This window comes from Stegodyphus dumicola, chromosome 5 (assembly GCF_044657685.1).
Source record: "Stegodyphus dumicola isolate Sdum_Otavi_A_Nest chromosome 5, ASM4465768v1".
NCBI classification, from domain to species: domain Eukaryota; kingdom Metazoa; phylum Arthropoda; class Arachnida; order Araneae; family Eresidae; genus Stegodyphus; species Stegodyphus dumicola.
In genome coordinates, this window is record NC_140772.1 from 36,783,370 (window position 1) to 36,808,669 (window position 25,300).

Here is a 25,300-nt window from a genome sequence, read left to right on the forward strand (position 1 = left end):
TGCTTCCTCAAGATCTCTAAATCAATTTACTGCTTATTTACATTGCAGATTGTATTTCTTCACAAATTGTTTTTGAACATAAGCTCTTTCTTAGATTTTAGGATTTACATTAAATCAGAGGGAAAAAATAATAACTAAAGCAAAACTTAAAATACAAACGCTACAACTTAGCTGAAGAAACGCTATAATATACTAATTTTTACACCTGAAGATGATTCAGAAACAGTTTTGCATAAGATGCTTTATAAGTCTGACTGAGCCCCAAAGAAGAATCTTTTCAGAACTGGAAGGCATGAAAATTCATGTCTGTATGCCAGTTACTATCCAGAAATTATACAAGCTACAGTATCTGAAGGAAACAGCTAGCTTCTAAATAAAAATATCTAAAATCTTTTGCTGAAGTTGACTGGTTCTAGTTAATCCTCAGTTAGTTGCTTTCATGTATGTTCTCAAGTTGGTCTCTAACTGATTATTCCACTAATTATACACTTTTAAGCTGGTCTTTTACTAATTAATGCGTAAATTATGCAAACTACAATATTTCAAAGAAGTGCCATGGATCTATATCCTTGACACTGATTGAGTGCCAGAGCGTTTAAGCAGTTGAAGATTGGATGCCTTTCTGAAGGTTTCCTAAGGGTAACATTTAGCGCAAGTGTAATAAAACTACTTTCTAAACAAAAGTTTAGAAAACGGAATTTGATTTACACTTTACGCGTGAAAATTATGATAGTACCAGTCTTACGCTGTGAAATAACGCCATTTGAGAGGCATATCATATGAACGATCGTCCAGGCATAATGGGATAGTTAGCAATCAGCAAGAAATAACTAGGTTACTTAATTTCTCATTTACTTAAAATTGACTTACAAATGATGAGGGGGGAAAATTAATCTAGGACATACAGCATTAGATCATCTTTGCCAGCAGGCGGCGCTCTCGCAGTAGAACATCAGTGTTTGACATAGGAAGACTTTTGCTTTGATCAAGAACTCGCTTTCTGAAGCTCATCCAGTGGCGGGAAAGGAGACAAAGTAAAGAAAACTGCGTGCGCGTCGTGATGAGGACGGTTACGCGCGTTTCGCGTGACATTCTTTGCAGGAAATCCAGTTTGGGTCCGAGCTGGATAGGTGACGCCGGTGTCAAGGCCGGCCGCATTTACACGCAATGCGCACACTTCTCGGGTCTTTTCTGCCTCCCCCCCACACACCAACAAAGCCCCGAGTGAATACTCAGGGAAAGGGGGGAGGGAAAAAAGATGGCTTATCGTCAACGCGTGATCAGCGAGCGCCTCTGGGTTTTCTTTCTCGGAAAGCGCAACCAGGATCCCAACCTGGCGAACTGCCGCTTCCTTAAAAAAAAGAGGGGAGGTGTGGAAAGAGTTGGTTAGGGAAAAAAATAAAAGAAAGCGAACGAGAATGGACTTAGCTGAAGCCTGAAAGAAATGAAATCGTTGAGTTTTGAGAGCGGAATGTTTTTATCTTGCTGTTCCCTAAATAAGAACGCATTAACTACTTGAAAGGAAAACCGCACCGCTCAAAACATGCTAGTTTAGAGAAAAAAGCTTTTTAAGATTGTAGTCAAACTGTGATTGAGATATTATTTATAAAGCAGAAATAAAGTAAAAGCTTTATGTGTAACAGATATTTAATTTTTATAAGGATTGACTATCACGGGAAGCAGGTAATAGGCAGAGCTAGTTTTTGTGACTATACTGTAACTCTGTTTAGCTATATAAAAACATGACATTTTAAAATTATTTTATTCACATATTTAAAATTTTAAATGCTTAAAATCATAGTTGCAGGTCACATGCAAATCTTATCCGTGATTTATCATAGTCGATGTATACGTGGAAAGTAAAAAAACATGCAATAGTTCAGTCGGCGTATGTATTCAGAAAATGGAGATGTAAAATTTTGTTGTTCGATGCTCGATTAGATAAAGGACGTGATGTATATGACTTCATGAAGAGATTTCTCTTAAGATTATGATTTCCTGAAGAACTATGATAAAGAACGTGATGTACCTTTAAGATTTCATGTAGAGATTTCTTATCATAATTGTTCATTTCCTACATTTCTTGGTTTTCAGACTGAAACGCATCTTTATATTTTCCGGTGAAATTTTTCGCTTCGTTAAATCATCATTGACATAACTAGCAATAGTTGCATTTTTTTCGGGGGGGGGGCATCTCTGATAAAAGAAACTAAGGACAGTTTATACATATGTTGACCGTAAAAATCGCTTGATACTGTCATATATTTTTCATGGTCTTGTTATAAAATTTATATCTATTTTAGGATATGTCATATTAAATTTCATAAATACGGTCAGAATACATAAAACCATTATTTCGACTGCATTTATAGATTCTCTGCATTAGAAATCTTGTAATGTAATATACGAGTGTGCAGCAACCCTCCTGGCCGATAATAATCGGCCTTATGGATAATGCAGCACACCCAACACAGATTAAAACAAAAATACTGTTAAAAACATCAAATCCAAATTCCCAATAAAGTTCACCAAATCGTTTGCAAATCTAAACTCTTTCCTGGGCAGTAGAATTCCTTTACGTTGCCATGTTTTTCCCTAACGTGCCGCAATAATACGCAGTCTTCGATGAAATGTTGTGCATTGCCAAAAACTATTATTTTGCTAATTAAATCTTTTCAGATACGCCGGGAAGCGCCCGTTCCCAGTAATTATTTGATTGTAATCCAAAATAGCATAACATTCTCTTATTTATAGAAACTTCATATGATAAGTTCAACAAACAATCTTTCCTTTTTTCCAAAATGTTCCATTTCTCTTCCCAGCAATCATAACAGAAATCCTTGATTTTACCAGTAACAATTCTTTTGATGCCTGAATATCGAACGCATTCACGGCATTACCCATAGCCGGGAATGCGTAACCCATAAGCCGGGAACTCACCAGATAGTGAGTCTCTCTATATATTAATATAAGTTTTAACAATCAGGCTTTCATCAATCCATTGAAGATCAGATATGATAGCAGACAGTTCGGCTTGAAAAACCGAATAGTAAGGTTCAAGTCTAATTTTGTCATTGTCTATTTCTATACCAAATAAATAAACCACACATACTGGAATTCCATTGTCATAACCCGAATCGTCAGTAAATACATCCAGTTCTCCGCGCAAACATTTAGTCTCTGATATTCCACTGTTTTTCTTAAAGCAGGATGTATACTGTTAAGATTAAAGCAGGGGCGTAGCTAGAGTTTCCATAGCCTGGGGACAGCTGAAGAATTTGCGCCCCTTTCTGCGTGCTAAGAATGGAAAACATTTCATTAAAAAATTTCGTACCATCAGTTTGGCGTCCCTTGGATGCTGCGCGCGGGGTACGCCACTGGATTAAAGGTAGAAAAACACGTATAATACGCAGGTGACAGGTCCGGACACCCGGGCGGCTTGCATAGCTTAATCGGGTATCGTCCGGATTCCGCAGCTGTTTAAAGGAACACTCCGAAATCAAGACGTTACATGGCCATACAAGGGTGAAGTATCAGATTATTCTGCATGCGTTACATAAAACAGAATATACGAAATATAAGTAACAGATCTGAAGACGCATAATACATTCCATACTACTTTCGATGGAATAACATTATTCTAAAAGCTCATGGTTGCAGAAATTTTGCAGTACTCTGAAAACATACCAAAAATAACTTTGTAATTAAACATTTTCCTGGTTACATCGCATGTTAACACACTGCTATACGTACTCGTTACACTATACATTTTATAATATGCATTGCATTGATCGTTGCACTATACTTAAGGCACATTTACAAAACTCATTACTACACTTAATACACTATATATTCTATGCTACATATTATGCTGAACATTATTCTTGACAATTAAACAAAGATTCTGAATAATGTAATTGAGTATATATAATACATAACTTGGTTATATAAGACATAGTTTTTGTTACAACAGACTTAAATAAAGAGCAAAATTACACATTACTAACAAATTACACAATGTGCAATATGCAGTAAAAGTCCCGTAAGTAATAAAATCAACATTTTGTGAAAGTAATTTAAATTTATCATAATTAAAAGAATAAAATATCGAGAGGGGCGGCATACCGGCTAATACCCAAACGACTTCGTCGTGAATCTTTTAAGGCATCTGATGAGAAGCAGTAGCCAGGGTCGTTGTATTGTGTCTAATTTATTTCTGATTCGCTGCAGATCCGCAGCCCTGAAACACCATATAATAAATATAACAGGAGTAATAACTGTTTTGTAAATTAATCTAATAACGTTACTGTTCAGTGCTAAAGACTCGGTTGAGAGATTTCTTTTATAATACAACGGAATAAAGTTTGTTCTTTTATAAATATTATTAAAATGTTCTTCAAAATTCAACTTACAATTGAAAAAAAAAAAAAAAAAAAAAAAAAAAAAAAAAAAAAAAACACCAAGCTATTTTAAATTTTCAACACATTTAATTCGAATACCTTCATATTTTAGTTTTTTTTTCACGTTTAGGGGAAAACAGGAAATTGGTTTTTTGTAAATTTAATCTCAGCTTTTCTTTCTCAATCCACATTTTCAGATCCTCTACAGCAAATGAAAACAGTTTCCCTAATTTATCCAAAGAGTTTTCACGAATCACATAAAATGTTATCAGCACAACATAACATTCTTATACCATTTGGACAATCTTTCTTTAGCAATCCATACATTACAGGGTTCAGAGTCGCAGCACTGCAAGAAAAAGCAGTGGGCATCTTTTGTAAACCATATAAATTTCCTTATAAAATGTGTAATAACATAACTAAGAAAGATTCTATAAATATTTTGGGGGATCTCAAATTCTCTAAAGATGGAGAACAAAGATGTTCATCTAATAGAATCAAAGGCTCCCCCTAGACATCGAAGAAGACCACAGCCAAATGGAATTTTGACTTTTGTCAGCTAATAATATTGCCTAGATCATAAAGAGCATTTTCCGTGGAGGGCCTGGCGTAACTCCGTATCGTTTTAATAATACAAAATCATTCTCTAATAAAAAGTAGTAGAGTCTGTTTGTCAGCAATTTATCCAAAACTTTTGCATAAAATTTTAACAAACATATAGGTCTGGTTGCCCCACTAAACTTCGGAATAAACAAAACTCTAGAAATTTTCCACATTTTAGGAAAACAGCATAAATAAGGACATTTATTCTATAATAACACAAAGAAATCAGAATATTTCCAAAATAAAAATTTTATTACCATAGTGGCTGTGATCCCACCTGGTCTCAGGGCACTACGATTACGCAATTTCTTAACCATGTTGCTAATTTCCTCAAAACTAAATGGCAGATCATCTGAAGCGCATCCAACATCCTGCAACAATTCCGCACCCCCCCCAAAAAAAACATCTTCAACAGACCCACAGCCAACGTGCCTATTAAAATAACCCTTTATAACCTCAAAATTATTCACATCAGTATTACCTTTTTCTCTCATAAACCATTTCCGAGACATGTTTTACCACTAGTCGCACGAAGAAACCCTCCGTAATACTTTGTACTCTGAAAAATGAATCCTATTTTACTTTGGCGTTTTTCATCAATATTTTAATCTGACACTGTTTTCTGAATGCGCGAATCCGTTGTTTTAATCTCTTTAGTTCTGGTGTTCACCAGAGAATAACATTCTTACCTCTCCTGTTGTGAAGTCTCAGGATCGTATTGGCTCTATTAACTATTGACTCTACTAACTTTCCAGTTTAACAGCAAAGTCATGAAGCTGATCTTTCTCTAGAATATATATAAGTTCCTTTCTTAAATTCTTCATTGTACTCCTTAAACTTTTAACATATCTTCCGACTCTTTGTATAACGTGAAAAATCTAATTGCTTTATGACATTTCATACGTATTTAATTCAAATTAATAGAAATGTATTTATGATCGCTCAATGATGCCTCTTGTTCAATAATTAATTACTCAGACATCGAAGACATTCCAGAGGACCTTAAAACTAAATCCGTCCAACCTTCCACAGCTGGAGATACAAAAGTAGGCAACTAATTGCAGTCACTATAAAGAATGAAATTATTCTGTAAAATGAAATCAAAAGAGTTACACAGTAGAAATTTTTGTCAACAGTTTGGAAGGGGAAGAAGATTTTAAGGGGAAGATAAAACATAGTCCTGCATTCGAAGGAGATAGCTTCTTTTGTACAATGCCATCATGTTTGTCATGCGGGAGGGTGAAGCACAGGAATTAAAATCACAATATTTTTGCCAACTTGGTATAAGAACCGACCAATCACAGGGACGCAAACATTAAGTGACATCCAGTCAGCTACATACCTACGCATGCGCAGCTTTCCTTTCCTTGATAGACTATGGCTTAAACCCTGTTAAATAACTGTGAATGACTTTTATGCCTTAAACCACAAAGGCCTTATGACGACAAATCCTTCGTCTGAATTAAATCTTGGATAATAGTACAGAACACTGGCAGTCCGTCTCAGAACAAATAAGTAGCACAACAGTTTTCATTAGTTTTCCTGGCATGTACATTGTGAATACAGTGACAAAAAATTCTCAAGGAAGGTGTCCTTAGACAGTTCACGTTTGAACACTTTTCCCAATAAATAACCTTTAATTGTTAGCTTATTATATTACTAGCCTTTATAAATTTGATAATTGTTTTTGAAAATAATTTTGACAGAGTATGTCCTTTGACAGAAGAAAAAAAAAAAAAAAAAAAAAAAAAAAAAAAAAAAAAAAAAAAACAACACTTTTTTATATTACTGAAATGCAGTATGCAGTGTTAGGACAGTTTGCATAAATCAATATGTTTATCGTACATAATAATGACCATCCATCTCTTAAACGCTAAAGCAAATTACCCCAAATTCTTTAAAAAATTAATTATTATTACCTATACGTGATTTTGAGAGTTGCACAAAATAATCATTTCGTTCCAGTCTGCCCCCTAGATCTTTTTTTTCTTTTTTGTTTCATCCCCCCTTTCGAATATAATTCGCATTTTGCCTTCTACTGAGTACGTGCAATTACACAACAAGCCTTGCGGATGGTTCGAGAACAGTATATTCAGAAGAGCACTGGAACTTTTGCAATAGAACGTTAGTCCCCCTTTCATTCCCAACAACGCGCACGATATTTCGAATGTGTAGAAGAAAACGAACAGGCAAGCGCACGCACACTTTGAGGCTGACGCACTAACAAATGAAAAGAAGGACGGGGAAGGAAAGTAAAAAAAAAAAAAAAATATTTTGCACGCACGCATGATCGTAACGATCGCCCAGTGGTTCTCACGGCCTCCAAGAGGCAAAAATAAGCGGTCGCCTTCTATCCACCCCTACACCCTAGCGGTCGAACAGTCCTCCAAATGATATGCACCCCACGAAGGATTAAGGGAAGGGGAGTTCGTTCCTGGGGCATGGAAGAAAAACATCGTGAAGTCAAGGCAATGGGACAAAAACATCACGTCTTTCTGCCCCTTCCTCGGAAGTTATTTAATTTTCGCCCAACACAGACGATGATTCATTTTGCTTATTTATTTAATGGAAATAAATAAAATTAATCGTACAGGAAGAGCTAATTTAATAAACAAATTTGAAGTAAAGTGGCTTAGATCAACTCAATATTTAAAGGTGAAATACATTCCTCTATCACACCACCATTATTGCAAGTAATTTTAATCCGCAGATATTTTTCAATCGGAAATGGGAAGGGACGAAATAAAAGGTTTCCGATAAAAAGATAACACTGAGATCGCATGATGGATCAGTTGATGGTGCTGAGGAAGTAGGATCTGATTATGACAATTTAAATGCTCAAACACAACAATTTAAAGCCTCAAACACTCCTGGGCAATCCATTTGCAGTCCCTTTGGATGCACAAAATCCGCAAAATCTATAAAATGTAAAAATGTTACACAGGGAAATAAATAATAATACTCTGAATACTCTTTATTTTTAATAATAACTTTGATTTTGAATAAAATTTTAATTCCAACATTCTATGCATTCAGAGTTCTATTTTGCTTGTTTTTCTGTTAGCAAAATCATCGGCAACATTCTAGAAGTTCGTTTTGTTGTGTCCACATTACACGAAAGAATAGTTGCCAGGGCCTACCACAAAGGGAGGTTGGACTTCTATTTTCCACCCTAATTTTGACGGAAAGCACTCGGGGGCGTGGTCCGGGGTTCTCTTTTCTCTCCCTCTACCAAACCACAAGATAGAACTTTCGGCTCGCCATATATTTAGAAAGCCCCCATGCTGCAAATACACTATACATTTACAAACATCCATGTCTTCTCCGGAATTCCAACCCGGGCCCTTGGGTACCACAGTAGGCTTCTCTAACCACTATACCGTCTGGGCAAGAGAAGTTCTTTTCACTACTCTAATAGCTCTTCCGTAAATAGTACACTAAGATTTAAATGTATTTAAGTTTTAGATCTCTGCCGCTTCTTCACCGACGTATACATAGGAAAATTTCAATGTGTAATAAGAGAGGGAGAGAGTGTAATAAGAGGAGAGGAGATTTCAATAAGAGAGGGAGAGGAGGGAAAAAGCAAGTCAAATATTTGCAGCATTTGTGAGGAAAATTCGCAGAAATTATTTGGAACTGCTTTCTGGAGACTATTTTAAAATAACCTGCAAAAACTCAAATCGACCCTTTTTTGTGCATATTTCTTTCATCTTCGGAAGCAGTCTCAAATGTCTCTTTCGAAGAGGAACTTTTACTTATTTATGCCGTTGTGATCGTAAGTTGATTAACATTCGTTATGTTTCATTCCTAAGTTTCTTTGGAGATCTTTCTTTGGACTCCTAAGTTTTCTTTGAAGAAAGGAGAGCAAGAGCATGAAGCCTGCTGAAATCTCTTTGTGATTTCTTTGGATACTCTATATCCAGTGTAAGAACAATTATCTCCTTAATTCAGTTTTATGTGACATCTTGTGATTCTTTACCTCACCAATGATCGAAACGGTAAGATGGGTGGATACTGGTAGTTTTACCTGCGGTCAAATCCGAAAGCTGCAGAAGGATTTTTGTCGCTTATCCTTATAAGTGCAACGTAAGGCATGTACTATAGTTATATATCCACGCATACATGATGTGAATACGGAGCTGATTTTCAGCTTTTAAGCTCTTCATGCAGAACTTTACTCTTCCACGAAGACATCCCTTCCCTTAGATAGATACTAGTGAGCTTCGTTATATTTCAGTACAATAGGCACTATTTAATGTGATCGCGTTTTTCTGCGGCTATTTTGATAACATTAAGGCATGATACACGATAAAAAAAATATCGTTCAAAATAGCAGTAGAATTCGACTAATTTACAAAATAATAAAAAAATTAAAAAAATCAGAAAAGTTTCATTTTTTAAATTACGCCCAAAGGGGCGTTTATAAAACATTTTATGTGTTATTTTTATTTATGAAATATCATGTTCTTCGCACTTAAACCATAAAATTCAGTTCAAGAGCAATATCGCAAAATAATTTTAAACTGAGCATATCTTTAGAATTTCTGATACACAGTCTCGCGCGCAGGAGATAAAAGTGTTTTTTTCTGTACAGCGTCCCCATTGCTAGCTTTGAAATCCTTGAATCTGTTTCGAAAATTCGTTAAAGTTTTACAAAATATGAAATCGGTAATAAAACCAATTTCAAATTTCAAATTTGGGCTTCCAGATGCCCATATTAGCAGGAGGATTACGTTATTCAAAATTGGATGGCTCTAGGAACCGCTGTTTTATCACAATGCGAGAAATATTCATACATTCATGCAGATTTTTTATTATTTAATTTCTATAAATATAATGCAGGGTTCTAATATTTGGCGGCAACAATTCGAAAAGTGAAACAATGCTTATAGAAAATTAACGCAAAATGCCAAAACGAATTTAATAGCCCTTCTGGGCAAATTGCTCCTTTGGACTAATAACTAGAAATATATAAACAGGTATTTTCATAGCATTTTAATTAACAGTCAAAAGTTTATTTATGAACTGTTCATAACATTTCAGGAAATTAGTTGACCCATGCTGTACCTCTAAATCTTAAAATTCGAAAAGGATCTCTCATTAGAAGAGAACTTGCCAATGTTAAATTTAAAATAAGCAAGAAAAAAGCAACCTTAGATTGGCGCAAATGTGTTTAGGAAGTCTTTTTGCTCCTGAAGAAGAAAGACCTGTGTCTGATCGCCTTCAAAATCGATAGAGTTATTGGAAATTTACGGCAAATAAAGATTGCTTCTTTGCATGGTTTTAAATGGTTGACTAAAATTGAACCCGAGCTGTTTGGAGACTTAATATCTTGCTTCGCAACATTTCTCTGTCACTTTGCAATTTTTGTAATCTATTTTCAACTTATTTATCGATTTTATCTTTTACCTGGCGACTTCAGTTTAAAACAAATTTATTCTATCAGACTTTGATCATATTAACGCAGTGCTTCTTAAACTTTTTTCATTCGAGATGTATTTTTAACATGGACATATTTTGGCGACTTAAGATATTAACTAAAGAATAAACATATAAAAGTAAATATTTTACCACAAATAATCTATTTCTTGGGTAAACGGTATACACATGAAAGAAAAAAAATCTGAAAGCTTTCAGATTTTATATTACATCTAAGGAGGGCGTTTTTTAAAGTTTTGTGTGTTACCTTTACTTTATTAAATATCATGTTCTTCGCACTTAAACCATAAAATTCAATTCAACAGCAATATCACAAAATATTTAAAAGAGCATACCTTTAGAATTTCTGATACACAGTCTCGCGTACTGGAGATAAAAATAATTTTTTTTTTTTTTTTTTTTTCCCCGTACAGTGTTGCCATGGCTTGCTTTGAAACCGTTGAGTTTGTTAATAAAAAATTCTTTAATGTTTGATAAAACATGATATAGATAATAAAACAAATTCCAAGTTCGGCCTTTCAGATCCGCATATTCTATTCTAGTGGAGGCAACAATTTGAAAAGCGAACCGTGAGTGAACCGACGCAAAATGCCAAAAAGAAATTATTAGCCCTCCTTCTGGGAAAATTGCCCCTTTGGGCTAAAAAAAAAGAAATTCTAGGATGTGTTTCTAATACACAAAAATTATTGAAAGAAATCGCATTTTAACGAGATGGATGTACTTGTTTTTACTGGATAACGAATTAAATCTTGGTGTCGCGACTCACAGTTTTAAAACTCCATGTCACCGAAATTTTAATCACAATATATTTTCCATGTTTTCCTATACGAACAGTCGAGGCTTCAACAACTCGATAAGAATATCCGAAAGATTCTGCCTAACTGCCTGATCACATTAAAAGGCGTCTGTTTTAAATCCCAATCGTTCCTTCTGCTCCGAAGATCCACATGACTAACTCCTATAATATGTTTCATATAAAAATTGCGTGCTCACCAGCGGCCGAGTCGCTGAACACTGGTAGTTCGGTCCGAGGTTCGAATCCCGCGAACGGGCTGGCTGCATGGGTGTTTTCGTGGTTTTCCCCATGTGTAACGTGTATACGAGCCAGTTTCCCTTAGAAAGTCCTCCACGAAGGCATCCCTTCCCTTAGGCAGATAGCCCTAGAGGCTTTGCCGTAATTAAATACACACATATAAAAATTGCTGCCGTTTCTACATATGCATTGTTTCAGAGCCCACGTTCTTAGTTTTGAAACAAAATCTAAATTACCGAAAAGTTTTTTTCGCTGTTGGTATTTCCGTATGTAGAAATGGAAATACGATGAAACTTTTCATGGCATATTGGTATATTTGATTTGATTATGGCAAAGCACGCTACGACTATCTGTCTGATGGGAGGAATGCTTTCGTGGAGGGTTTTCTAAAGAAATATGAGCCAATTCCCTTAAAAGGTCCTCCAAGAAGGCATCCCTTGTCTTAGATAGGCTTTGCCGTAACCCATATAATCCAAACGAATCTACATGAAGGATTCGAGAAAATTTAGGATTCTTCACTCCTCTATAATTTTGCTAATGAAACACATCTGCTTCTTACTATTTTAGGTAACAGTAATAAGAGAAATAAAATATTTCAAAAAATTTATATTTGAAAATATTTAGTTTTTCGGTTCATGTGGTATTCAAAAATGTTTTCGAAATTTGATTTTGATGTGCGGAATCTCTGCAGGAGTTGCGCGAAATCCTAATGTTCTGCGGAAGACAGTTTGAGGATTATTGGCCTACGCAAATAACCGCATGAACGCCCGAAGGTTCTAAATAATCGAACTTGGCAAGTCTAACTACCATTGAGGGAAATTCTTTCATTATCCCTTATCACTTTACACAAATAAATCGTATGCTTTAAATATTTTCCTAGCAGGAAATTTATTTGACGATGTATTCATTTAAATGTCGCTAAATTGGTTTAAATTAAATTTGCTTCGATGAATTAAATGCCGTTGAGTGCTAAATAAGATAGCTTGAATTAAAAATTCGTTTGATTGAATAAATCGAAGAACAGTTCTTTTCCCAAAAAAGTAAAAATAAATGTGATCCAATTAGAACAATTTATTTCAAGATTATGTTCATTAAAATACCGTCGAAATCGAATAAGCGTTTCCACGATATTAATCGATTTAAAGATCCATTAATCAAAGTTAAACGATTTCGAGGATCGGAAAGTCGTTTGATAAAGTAAATCGGAGGTCATAATCAACAAGTACTTCATATTTTATTTGGAGTTCTAAATCACTTATATATTTAAAGCTATTTAAAGCTATTCAAAATAAGTTAACAACGAGAATTCTTTATTGAAGCTACATAAAATGGTTACTTGCTTCTAATGTAAACCGTTGATTTAATAATGTAGAACGAATAAAAGATAATGTTTCATATACAAAAGCAAGTAAAATAACTGTTAAAATTAAAAGATACAGTTCACCTACGATTATCCGAAGTTATGTAAATTGCTGCCTCGATGGATAAATGAAAACTCACATAAATCGAAAATCCAAGACAAAGCTTGTTTGACGACTTGACATATGTGAACAAGGAAAAAATTGCAGCTTATAGCGTAATACAAACAAGAGTTTATCATTAAAATGTTTTACAAATTAAAATTCTAAAACACAAAATTAAAAAAAATAAGTGGTTTTTGTACCAGTTACATAATATGTGACTTCAGAAATATCTTTAAAAAAATCTGAAAAGTTTCAGATTTTATATTACGCCTAAAGCAGCCTCCCCTTTTTTTATTTACATACACGTTTCGAGAGCATTTGGGCTAATGTTCCTCTGAGCTAAAAGCCCACCAGCGGCCGAGCGGTAAAGTCGCTGAACACTGGTAGTTCGGTCCGAGGTTCGAATCCCGCGAACGGGCTGGCTGCATGGGTGTTTTCGTGGTTTTCCCTATGTATAACGTGTATACGAGCCAGTTTCCCTTGGAAAGTCCTCCACGAAGGCATCCCTCCCTTTAGGCAGATAGCCCTCGAGGCTTTGCCATAATTAAATAACCTAACCTAACCTTTCAGCTAAAAAATATTTGATAATAACCTATCTTTAGAATTTCCGATAAACAGTCTCGCTGGAGATATAAGTGTTTTTTCCCGTACAGTGTTGCCATTGTTCGCTTTGAAATCATTGAGTTTGTTAAAGTGCATAAAAACTTTAACCGGAACAAAAGAATAATACAATTCCATCACTTTTAAAGCAAAAAATGCATAGTTTACCCTGTATGTATGTTTCTCGCATTGTGATAAAACAACAGTATCTAGAGCCATCAAATTTTGAATAGCGTACGTCTCCACCCGAATATGGGTATTCAAATTTGAAAAGGAAGCTCAAATTTGAAATTTGTTTTATTATCTAATTTCATATTTTGTAAAGCATTAATGAGTTTTTGATTAAGAAACTCAACGATTTCAAAGCGAGCAATGGCAACATTGTACGAAACACACACAAAAGAAAAAGAAAAAAAAAAAAAAAATATTTATAGCACGTGAGACTGTGTATCGAAAATTCTAAAGATATGCTCTTTTAAATATTTTGTGATATTGCTGTTGAACTGAGTTTTACGGTTTAAGTGCGAAGAACATGATATTTAATAAATAAAGGTAACACACAAAACGTTAAAAAAACGCTCCCTTGGGCTAGTATAAAATCTGAAAGCTTTCAGGTTTTTTTCAGGTTAACTCAAAAGGGCTATTAATTTCGTTTTGGCATTTTGCGTTGGTTCACTACAAAAGTCTGAGTCACTTTTCATATCATTGCTACCAAATATTAGGCCCTGCATTATATTTAGAGAATTTAATAAATAATGAAGAACCTGCATGAATGTATGAATCGCATTGTGAAAAAACAACGGTATCCTAGAGACATCAAATTTTGAATAACGTAGTACTTCACTCGAGTATGAGCATCTGGAAGCCCGAATTTGGAATTTATTTTATTATCCATTTCATATTTTGTAAAACTTTAAAGAATTTTTGATTAACAAACTCAACGATTTCAAAGCGTTCCATTAACATTAACATCGCATGCATCTTCAAGCACGGATATTGTATGCGCGAGGCTTCTTTACATTTCTTACTGGTATTATGTTGGTAGTGTAGCAACACAATGACGTTACAATGTCTGGTGTTTTGCGTCGAATGACTTTGAATGTCTGCATCACTTTTCAAATCCGATTTTGAATCCTCTTGAAAAAAACGCCCCTTTGGATGTAGTATAAAATCTGAAAGCTTTTAGACATTTTTTTCCAATCCCCCCCCCAACTGCTGAAATAAATTTTCTGCTTCCAATTTTAGCTGAAATAAAATACGAAAAATAAAACTCGATAATGTGCACTACGGTAAATACGTTACTGAACTTACAGAAATGAAAGACGATTTAGTTATCTTGATTTTTAAATATTCGGATTCCAGTTTATTTTTTCTGCACAACAGAATGACTTGTTTTGTTACCGAACCGGATTTTCAAAACTGGAACTCCGGGACAAACCAGGCTCTTACGATGGAGGCTACATGGCTTTACTAGAAAATTATTCCTCTCTCCTTTCCGAAATTCAAAAAATACATATATATGTGTGTGATGTACCAGCTTTTGTCCGGAATAAATAGATTGGTGAAGACTCATAGATGTAGTTGTAGCTCAAAAGTATCAGACGATAAGTTTAAAAAACAAGATCCATTTATTATTATTCAGGAGAAATAGCAGTTGCAAAAAATCAGATCTCCGGTGTAAATAAAAAAGAACTACTAATAACTTTTTGTATGAAGTTTACTGCATCGTTACATTAAAGAAAAGACCCCGATATTCCTTTGCGAGTCCTTTTATAGACTCTGGAAAGGCGGAGCTTCCAATAAATGACGTCAGCCTCGCCAGCCAATCCAGTTCGCTTTAAATATTTCCAGAACATTCTATAACTGTACGTGTAGAAAAGGCGGGAAAAGCGACTTGACTACGGGGCTGTGGATTTAATTCTACGTACTTTCAAATAAGAGACCGTCGCCATTAAAAATGAAAAGAACATACAGTTAGAATTTTAAGTGTATTCTTGACTATGGAATTTTATTATATATATATATATATATATATTATTTAAATGAGTTTTAAAGCATTTTATAAATTAAATAAAAGCACAGAAAATGTTGATAAATACCAAAAAGCAGTTTTCATAAGCTAAAATTAAGTACCTATCAACTTAACCAGGGGACCTTTGCTGACTGTTAGTCTGAACTTCGGGTGAACGAGTCTCTGCTAATCGCTACACTGTACACCAAGACGCGATTTCAAATCCCACGCAAATCTTGGTTTTCTGTAAGCGTCCTACCACCGATAATGTACCCACTTCTTTCGGTGTGATATCGGTGATGCACCCTCGGCAACACTCTTATGATGAGAGGGCTAAATGGCCGAAAGGTTCGGCCATTTCCGACAAATGCATTAAATTTGGTCTTAAAAAAATATTTGTAATTTATTGTATTGTAAAACAACCGGAACGTATAGTGATTAGTGATGCTGACTGACGTTGAATTAATTCTGTTTCCACGATTCCTCTTTCCGCGTTTTTCAAAATTCTTCCTGTTCTCGCGAAATCGGAAAGTACAGTACTCCTCTCACAGCTCCTCAGGAGATGTCATGATGAGGCATTAAGAAGAGCTGGGCAGTTTTCTTGGTGAATAAATTAGTCTTCGTCAGAACTCAGAAGAGATATTCTATTTATCCCTGGTCTTCGTTAGATTGATATTTAGGCTCCTCTTGAAATCTTAAGTTTCATACTATTTGTAATTCTGCTACAATATTAGCTGTTATTTTCACATCTTATATTAATCAATATGAATGTTTTAGATATTAATGGAATTAAAAGGAAAAAAAAAACCTTTACCCCTTTTTAGGTTATTAGCATCGAATTAAGAATAAAAATAAGGAAAATATAGTTTATTGGATTTGCATAAATGAAAGAATTAAAATCTGCAAAAGCGAATTAAGACCAAAGAAGTCGTCGTTTTAGAAGAAAGAACGTCGTTTTAGAACGAATATTTATTCTGAAAGATTTTATAATAACTCATCTTTATGCAGAATTTTGGAAGAATACTGTTTTTTACTTTAGGAAACAATCTTTTAGTTCATTGTCAAAATCATCGCAGAGTTTGAACATCTCTCTCTTCTTTTAAATACAGTATTATCTTCATTCATGCAAAGATCTGAGATCGTAAATATTTTTCGATTATTTCTTTTAAAAATTCTTCTTTTTAATAAAAAAAAAAATTTTTGCTTTCCTACCTTTCGGGAGAGGCCAAGGTCCACTCAGCCTCCCCTACTATGTAACCCCTTTGAGAAATGAGGTGATGAAGATTGATGATTTCGCGGAAACAGGAATGATTTTGACAACAGCGGAAACAGGAATCGCAGAAAAAGGAAAACACCTTGACTGCCGTACCGATGGGCTGACTACCGTACCCGGGGAAAGCACGAATGTTTGTAAGTATATAATGTACGTGCGGCAAGAGGCACTCAAAATACACAGCGAGCCGAAAGTCCTTTCGAGTGGCTGGAAGTAGGGAAAGAGGAGCGCGAGACTCTTGGTCTGTCGCTTCTAGACGACATCTCGAATTGTTCTCCATCAAAATTGGAGTTTAAGAGTCAGCAAGCCACGGCGATAACCAGTACAGCTTCAGCAATGTACAGGTACTGGGCTCGCTTAACCTGTGCAAAATAATTCTGTAAACACATAATAAAAACAATTTTTTACAGATATCATCTACGAAAGTTCTTTTACTTTTTGTTCGTAAATTGATCCTAGGATATGGAGACTCCATATTATTCATTTTCAAAGCAATTTAATGCGATCCACACATTTCTTTTCAAGTTCAAAAATCAATCCTTCGTGGTACAGTGAAGGTAATAAAGGATACTCCGTTCTTCAATGCATGTCAGTAATCTGAAAGTCAGTAACTGAATAGAAAAAAGTCCATTTTTAATATAATTAAAATATGTCACTCAATGAAGAGGAACAAATCGATACGGGCGCTCCAACCAAGAAATATGTGTCACTGAACAAAGTGAAACGTTGATTAAAGAAAAGGACATTTTTAATAAAACAATCATATTTTGTGAACTGAAATGGAATAATTTCAATTACAAAGCATTAAATAAATCGAATCACGTAAAATTTTTTTTTAATTAATTCTAAAACAAATCACTACAAGAGTTATTATCAATTTAATCGGTTGGAATAGTTAACCTGTGAGGAATGAAAACCGGAATACTTTTTGAGAAAGAAAAACTTAGCCTGTTAAAATTGTTTTAGTACTGTTTAAGAGCAGCCGCTTGGCGTTTTTAAACCGTAGGTACGATAAATCCAGCTTCATTTCCATTTGGTTGATTTTAAAGAATTCAGAAAATTGGTTTTCGGTTTTTTCTCAGATATTTTAACATATGTGAATTATAGATATGAAAGTCGTACACATAATTTTATAATCTTCGTTCATAAAAATTATTTTTTGATTAGGGTTTGGAAATAGAAGGATATATTTTTAACGAATTTACCACATTATTTGCATTACTTAGATAATAGCCAAAGCATTTTAGGGCTCTCTGCTTGAAGGCAAAGATGCCTTCGTGGAGGAATTTCTAAGAGTAACTGGCTTGGATTGACGTTGCACATAGAGAAGAGCACGAAGTTTGCCTATGCAATCAGCCCATTCGCTGTAGTTTGAACTCAGACTATATTACCAGTATTTATTGATTTTACCGCCCAGCCGCTGGCTGGTTATCGCGTAATTCATAAATAGAGAGTTTGGATATTTTCTCCTTCCTTTCTGCATGCCTTCGTGGTGTAACATAGCACACACGAGGCGTATTCGAAAAGTCCAGGCTCGAGTGCCGGCGAAGGCATTGCTCATTTTTCATGTCTGCAGCATCAAAATAACCTAATGACTCTACAACACGTTTAGAAGGATTTTTTTTTCATTAGAATTAATATTTATTTTATTTGATAATCCTTTCTTGAAGTACGTACCATACTGCAACTTAATTTCTAAAATAAGAAAAGCTTTCTTTTAGTAAAGATTAGCGTTTTTTGCTTAAGCCCTAAGGGCCTTAGCCCAGAAGGGCTGTTAGTCTCGTAACGGCATTTTGCGTTGAATCACTTAAATGCGTTGTATCACTTTTCAAAACTGTTGCCACCGAACATTACCGCCCTGTATTACATTTAAAGAAATTTAAAAATGAACAATCTGCATGAATTTGTGTATGTTTCTCGCACTGTGAACAACGGTACCTAGAGCCATCGAATTTTGAATAGCGTATTCTTCCACTCGAATATGAACATCTGGAAGCCCGAATATGGAATTTGGAATTTGTTTTATTATCTATTTCATATTTTGTAACACTTTAACGAATTTTTGATTAGCAAACTCAACGATTTCAAAGCGAGCAACACTGTAAGATAAAAAAAAAACATTTTTATCTCCGGCGGAAACTGTCTATTAGAAATTCTAAAAATATTCGATTTTTAAATATTTTTAGCCCAAATGCTCTCTGAATGCGCATATGTGTGTGTAAATTATAAAAAAAAACCCTAAAAGTTTTTTTTTTTTTTCCTAAAGCAGTTTAGAGTTACAATAGTAAGTCGATGAAATGTAGAAGTTTGAAAAAAGTAAACAAAAACTATAACAAAAATACGTGTTTAATTTTTTGAAGAAATTCGGAGATAGAATTGCACGATAATACATGCATGACACCGAACGAGACGGATTCATGCAAAAGGAAGTAGCAATATAAGTAAGTAAGAATACAAACAGTCCATCACTGGGGATTTTGCAATCAAAAGCAGTTATACTCGTTTCAGATACAGTTGCTTTTACCGGTTGGTTTCCTACGACGAACCAGTTTTTTTTTATTTCAAGAACTATCCAGCATAAAAGTACAACACATCCTGTTATTTTCGCTGTCAAGCTTTTTACGGATGACTCACATTTTCAGAAAACTTGAACCCTCAGAGTAAGATAATCGGTACGGAATCATTCAATCTTCAAACGTTTACGTTGGTAATTTTGATTAGTATCACTGCACGACAACCTCATCTATTCGTTTCCCTTGCCATCAGCTGTCAAGGGTAAATGGTAAAAGGCGTCAACAAATTTAAAGGCTAAACATATCATCATAGCACTGAGCTATTTAAAGCACCAACTTTCACAAATCACCGGCAATGCAGTGTCCGACTTACGAAACTCGAGCAATAAGACAAGACCTCTTCTGAAATCCCCCGTTTTTTTTGTTCTTGTTCTTGTTTTTGTAACATAATCGATATACCACTCATTACAGAAAGTATTTCGCGATAAAAAACTAATAATTCAATAATTTTTCATTTAAAATTATTTAAACAGGGAGACTTTTCCTATATGTTTCATTTTCATGGTTTCAGTTTATATATATCAGTTTATATATATCTGTATAAAATATGAGGTCATATACAGTGGGTACAAAAAGTATTTGCACACATACATTTTTGTTCACAATTTATAAGAAAATGCATTAAGAAATACAAAAATTGGCATTTAAAAATAGAATAAGCTTATTCATTTAAATTAATTACAAAAAATACAATAATATTAATAAAAGACATTTTTTGCAACAATATTAAAATAGCTTATGTCAAAAAAGTATTTGCACACTCAACTCAACTTTAGCAAATTTGCATTTTTATGCTATTATTTGACAGTCATCCCGCAGAAATAACATGCGTAAGACGACTATAAAAGGAGGTGTTGTCAAACGTTATCAGTTGATTGTCGATTCAAATTGTAATGGCACCTAAGAAATCTGAATTGCCGATTTCGTTGCGAGAAAAAAAAATTTCTGTACGTGAAAATGGCCTAAGTTATCGAGAAATAGGTAAAAAAGTAAATGTTTGCTTCTCTACTGTTCGGTATGTTATAAAGAAAGAGGATCTACATCAAATAACTGGCGCTCTGGATGCCCAAAGAAACTTTCACTGCTAATGAAGCGAAAAATCGTAAGAGAAGCATGAAAAAATCCATTTGTTAGTGCAATTACTTTAGCCAATGATGTCGCTTCAACATCTGGAGTTCAAATCTGTGCTCAAAGTGTTCGAAATGTCCTGCACGATGCACACATTTATGGGAGATCACCAAGGAAAAAACCTCTCATAACTGAACGAAATAGACTGAAGAGACTTGAATTCACTAAGGAATATATCAATAAGCCAATTGATTTCTGAAAAAATGTCATATTCTCCGACGAGAGTTAAGTTCAATATCTTTAAACCAGATGGCAGGAAATTTAGTTTGGAGAAAACCTTGTACTGCTTTTCATATTAAAAATGTGTTATCTACAGTTAAACATGGAGGAGCTTCTGTTATGATTTGGGGGTGCATGGCTAGCAAAGGAGTTGGTAATTTGTGTTTCATTGATGGGAATATGACAGCTCGAACCTATATTGATGTGTTGCGAGATAATTTGCCACAAAGTGCAATAAAATTGGGTATCAGTAATTCGTACTATTTTCAGCAAGACAATGATCCCAAGCACACTGCCGGTATAACACATATGTGGTTGCTTTATAATGTACCCAGAAAACTTGCCACTCCACCACAATTACCAGACTTAAATCCTTTGGAAAATTTGTGGAATTCTGTGGATTTAAAAATAAGAAAAAGGAAGATTTCAAGCAAATCTGCCCTTAAACAAGCCCTTATTGAAGAGTGGTCGAATACTGACCCTACTGTTATAGAAAATTTAATTAAATCAATGCCAGCAAGATTACAAGCAGTAATAAATGCTAAAGGAATGCGTACTAAATATTAGTTATTTGAAATTTGCTTATATATTTTATTTCTTTTGTATTCATGCAGGTGTGCAAATACTTTTTTGATACGAGATATTTTAATTTTGTTACAAAAAAGCATTGTTATTTATATTATTGTAATTTTTATGTTTGTTTTGGATGATTAAACGTATTCTGATTTGGCAATACCAATTTTTTTATTTCTTAATGCTTCTTTTGATGAATTGCAAACAAAAATGTAGGTGTGCAAATACTTTTTTTACCCACAGTATTTTAAACCAGGGTCTTGTTTTTCCTGCAAAGTTAGATTAGGCCAATTGATTAAGGGAAAGCCTGTAAGGGTTATCTACCTACTTATCTAACTATCTACCTAAATGTTTGATATTTTAGAAAGCATAAAATTGAAAACCTCAAGAATTCTTAACTGCCTCCTCCCGTTCCTAATTTTATAAAAACCTAGGACTGAAAAATATCATAAAGTTTGATATTTTTTAAATGCTTTGGGAAGATCTAGAGTCTCCTGAAAGTGTAAACCCGGGAAAGTGCCTTTTGTGTAAATAAGACCGTGCCGATATGTGAACAATGTTAACATATCCCCAGCTCCCGTACTTCTCCCCTTTTTTTATTTACTTCGGTAATCAGCAAAAGGACTACCTTCAGTAACTAATATTTACCATTATTAGTTTTATTTGTCATTTATTTTAACTATCCACCGGCACCAGAATAAAAGACGGGCTACATGCAAGCCACCTGGGCAACTTCCATTTGTTCAAAAAATTAATTTTTCTGATATGTTATATTTTAATATGTATCATTATCTTTCATTTGCCTACCACTCGATATCGAGTAAAGGATTAATTAAATCTTCTTTTTTCATCCGTGTGTGTGAAGGGATATTCTTTAATATAATTATTATTATATTAAAGAATGCCGCTAAGTCCTTTTTTGTTTGATTTACACCTTCTTTGCCCTCTTCGACACCCTCTTTACTCGACAGGTTCTACACTACGTATAATCGACACTTTAAAAAAAAAGTATTGAAGCAATAACGAATAAGAAGATTACCACACGTTTGTCACCTGCACATACAATTGATAGGTACTCCGTCTGAATCGACACCGGCATGTCATCGATACAATGTAGACTGACATGGACATACGATGGACACTTAGGAAAATTGATTATTGGCATAGCTAAACAAGATGTAAAGTCAGCCAAACATCATAATAAAAAATTAAGAATTTGATTAAATTATTTTTGTAGGGTTCCTGCACAAGATCGACACCGGCATAAGACTGAAATTGGTTTTTGAGATGTTAAGTAGGTCCAATGCCAGCAAAGACACTGCCAATCCTGCGCAATGTGTCGACCTTATGCCACATTCCTTTTTGCTTGTGAACCCAAAATATGGTCGTCCTACATTGTTGTCCAATAGTTTTGTCTGTATAGGATTAAATAAGCAGAGCTTTGACTATTCCGCTGTCTACTGATCAATACACTGCCTATTGATCCACTGTCTACTGATCAAAGGGAGGGTAGTTCACACACTGAGCCAAGGACAGAGAAAATTTATGATATTAGAGTATTTTTATGCTTCTATGTTTCTGCCGAAAGTTACAACTTAAGGAGAAAGTAGCCACAACTGTCAGAATTTCGTTCACTTCTCAGCTGAGTGCAAACTCATGCCAAAGTGCGTGAAGTGTGCTGACGGCCATCAAAATTCAAGGTGTGAGAGTAAATGGATTCAAAATTTAAAGTGTTGCAGTTGCAATTTGGGCCCGCAACTAACTTCGAATTGTATCTGAGAAATCCTATGTATATGAGAAAGAGAGCTGCTGATAAGACCAGAGTGCATCCACACCAATTGCATCCAGTTATACCACGTGGGGCAAACTTGGATGCAAAGGCAGAAATTACCTCAGTTTGAAAAGTAAGCTGATATTTAAAGTTTTCAACACAAAATGCAAAAATGAAATTAATAGCCCTTTTGTGCTAACGCCCTTTGTGCTTAAAGCAAAATCGGAAGGCGTAGATTCGCCCAAACAAGAAAAATTCTGTATGCAGCGCACACAGAAATCGCGCAAACAGTAGGTTTCCTTATAATTCCAATTAACTCTACTCAGAAAAGACTTGCCTTATATTGAAAATATTTTTTATAGCAAACATAACATATGTCCTATCATGTACACCGGTACTCTGAAATCAATCATAATAATCATGGACTATCTAAATAATGTACAACGCAGAATAATTATAAGGAATTTGAATTATTTTTCTAGAAAAAATGAAGGTAAATTATTCAGGTACTACGTGATACATATAAAAAAAAAATTTGTTTGAGTTGACAGAAACCCTTTATTTTTATTCTGTTGTTTCGTGACAAATATCAGCTAGATGAAGCTTCTCATAAAAAGAGAAACAAAACAAAGCAAAAAGCAATATTATATCACGCACTGATCTCACTTGCATTCTACTTTAGCAGTGCACTGTAACTGTTTTATTATTCAGTAATTGATATTCTTCCCTTTATAAAACAGTCTCCTCTTTGCTTGATTCTGTATTATTAAGCTACAGCACGTAACAAACAGATTTTAATTCCTCAGATAAGCAATGTTTGGTATACCCATGGTCTAATAAGTTGTTGAAAAAGTTTGGACGTTCCTAAAGTGGGGGGGGGGAATAATGTACCTTTTATAGTCTTTAAAACAGCCTTCCGAGGAATTTTGCTGTTCCATGCAGCTCTTCTAGAGGGTTCCGGCAAGTCAGAAGGAAATTTTGAATACCGTGTAGACCGCAAATTTAATATCTGAAATTAAATAATATTGTTTTTATTCGTATTGTTATTGTAAAAAAAAAAAATCTGTTCTGGACACTACATGATTCCTTGTACGGCCTATTAAATTATTCACTTTTTTTGGCTGCATTTCATTTAAACTTATTTCCCCGAATTTCATTAGACATACATTTCTCATTCGATCAATTCAGTTCTCACTTCTCGCCAAGGAAAAAGTATACAAAATTTCAAAACACCTTCATAAAAAATTGTAAAATACAGAAAAACCTAAAACACCAAATAGAGTTTAAGACCGTTAAAAAAAAAGTATTTTTAGAATTAAAATTGAATTTAAATTAATTAAAATTAGGCAGAAAGACACATTTTTTTCAGTGAGCAAAATTTTTAGACCGTGCAGAAACTGACCTAATTCACTAAGCTCCTGTTTCAAATGTAAACAAATGGCGGCATCTTTAGGCTTTGTGGAACTTAAAACAACTTTTAAAGTGTTCATAATTCCACAACTATTGCATGCAGATTAACTAAAGGCATAAAAACTTAACTGTAACACAAGAACAATATAATTCCATCACTTTTAAAGCAAAAAGGGTACAATTTACCAACATACAGGAATAAAAAAAACTTAGCTCACATATACATATATGTAAGAATATGTAATAAGATTAAATTAGCAGTGAAAATTAATTCCCTTCTGTATTCTAAAAATAGTAACTTCTATTTGCACTGCGTCATTTCGAGAAAAATCTATGTCATATCATACATAATTCTGATGATGTAAATGGAACTAAAACTCAAACAGCCAATACTAATTTTAACAGCAATATTAACCATCCAATCAAAAGGCATTGAGAACCAAAACTAACTCAATTTGAATTAAGATTTCACTTTGAACACAACGCACTTGCTTTCTTTGCTTTAATAGATTCTGTAGTAGAACACAGGTGGTTGTATTCACAATAGAATTTTGATGCCGTAGAATGCTGAAACGCCGATCCACAAGGAATAAGAAATTTGGCAGTCAAAGTATATTTAATTTAACTTTTATTTCAGTAAACATGTTGTGGCCACAAGCAAATTGGCACATTTATTGTGACTATTCCCAAAAGCTTACATTTTTGATAGATTAGCAGTAAAAAGAAGGAGCAGTCCAGCTAAACCAAAGCGGTGAAAGCAAGTGCGTTCTGTTCAAAGTGAAATCTTTATTCAGACTGAATTAG

At 34.4% G+C, this 25,300-nt stretch overlaps 1 protein-coding gene across 3 annotated transcripts in view; it reads right to left on the reverse strand.

Annotated features, from left to right (window-relative positions):
- Positions 1-25,300, reverse strand: part of LOC118192242 (uncharacterized) — a 282,365-nt gene that overhangs the window by 31,796 nt on the left and 225,269 nt on the right. The window contains exon 1 of one of the 3 annotated variants that reach the window (XM_085816577.1): positions 906-1,273. The exons of 1 other annotated variant lie outside the window; for it this stretch is intronic. The gene's annotated coding sequence lies outside the window, so the exon portion shown is untranslated. Of the gene's footprint in view, positions 1-870; positions 1,274-25,300 lie in introns of those variants that run through there. One more of the 3 variants, XM_085816576.1, reaches the window with a different exon arrangement.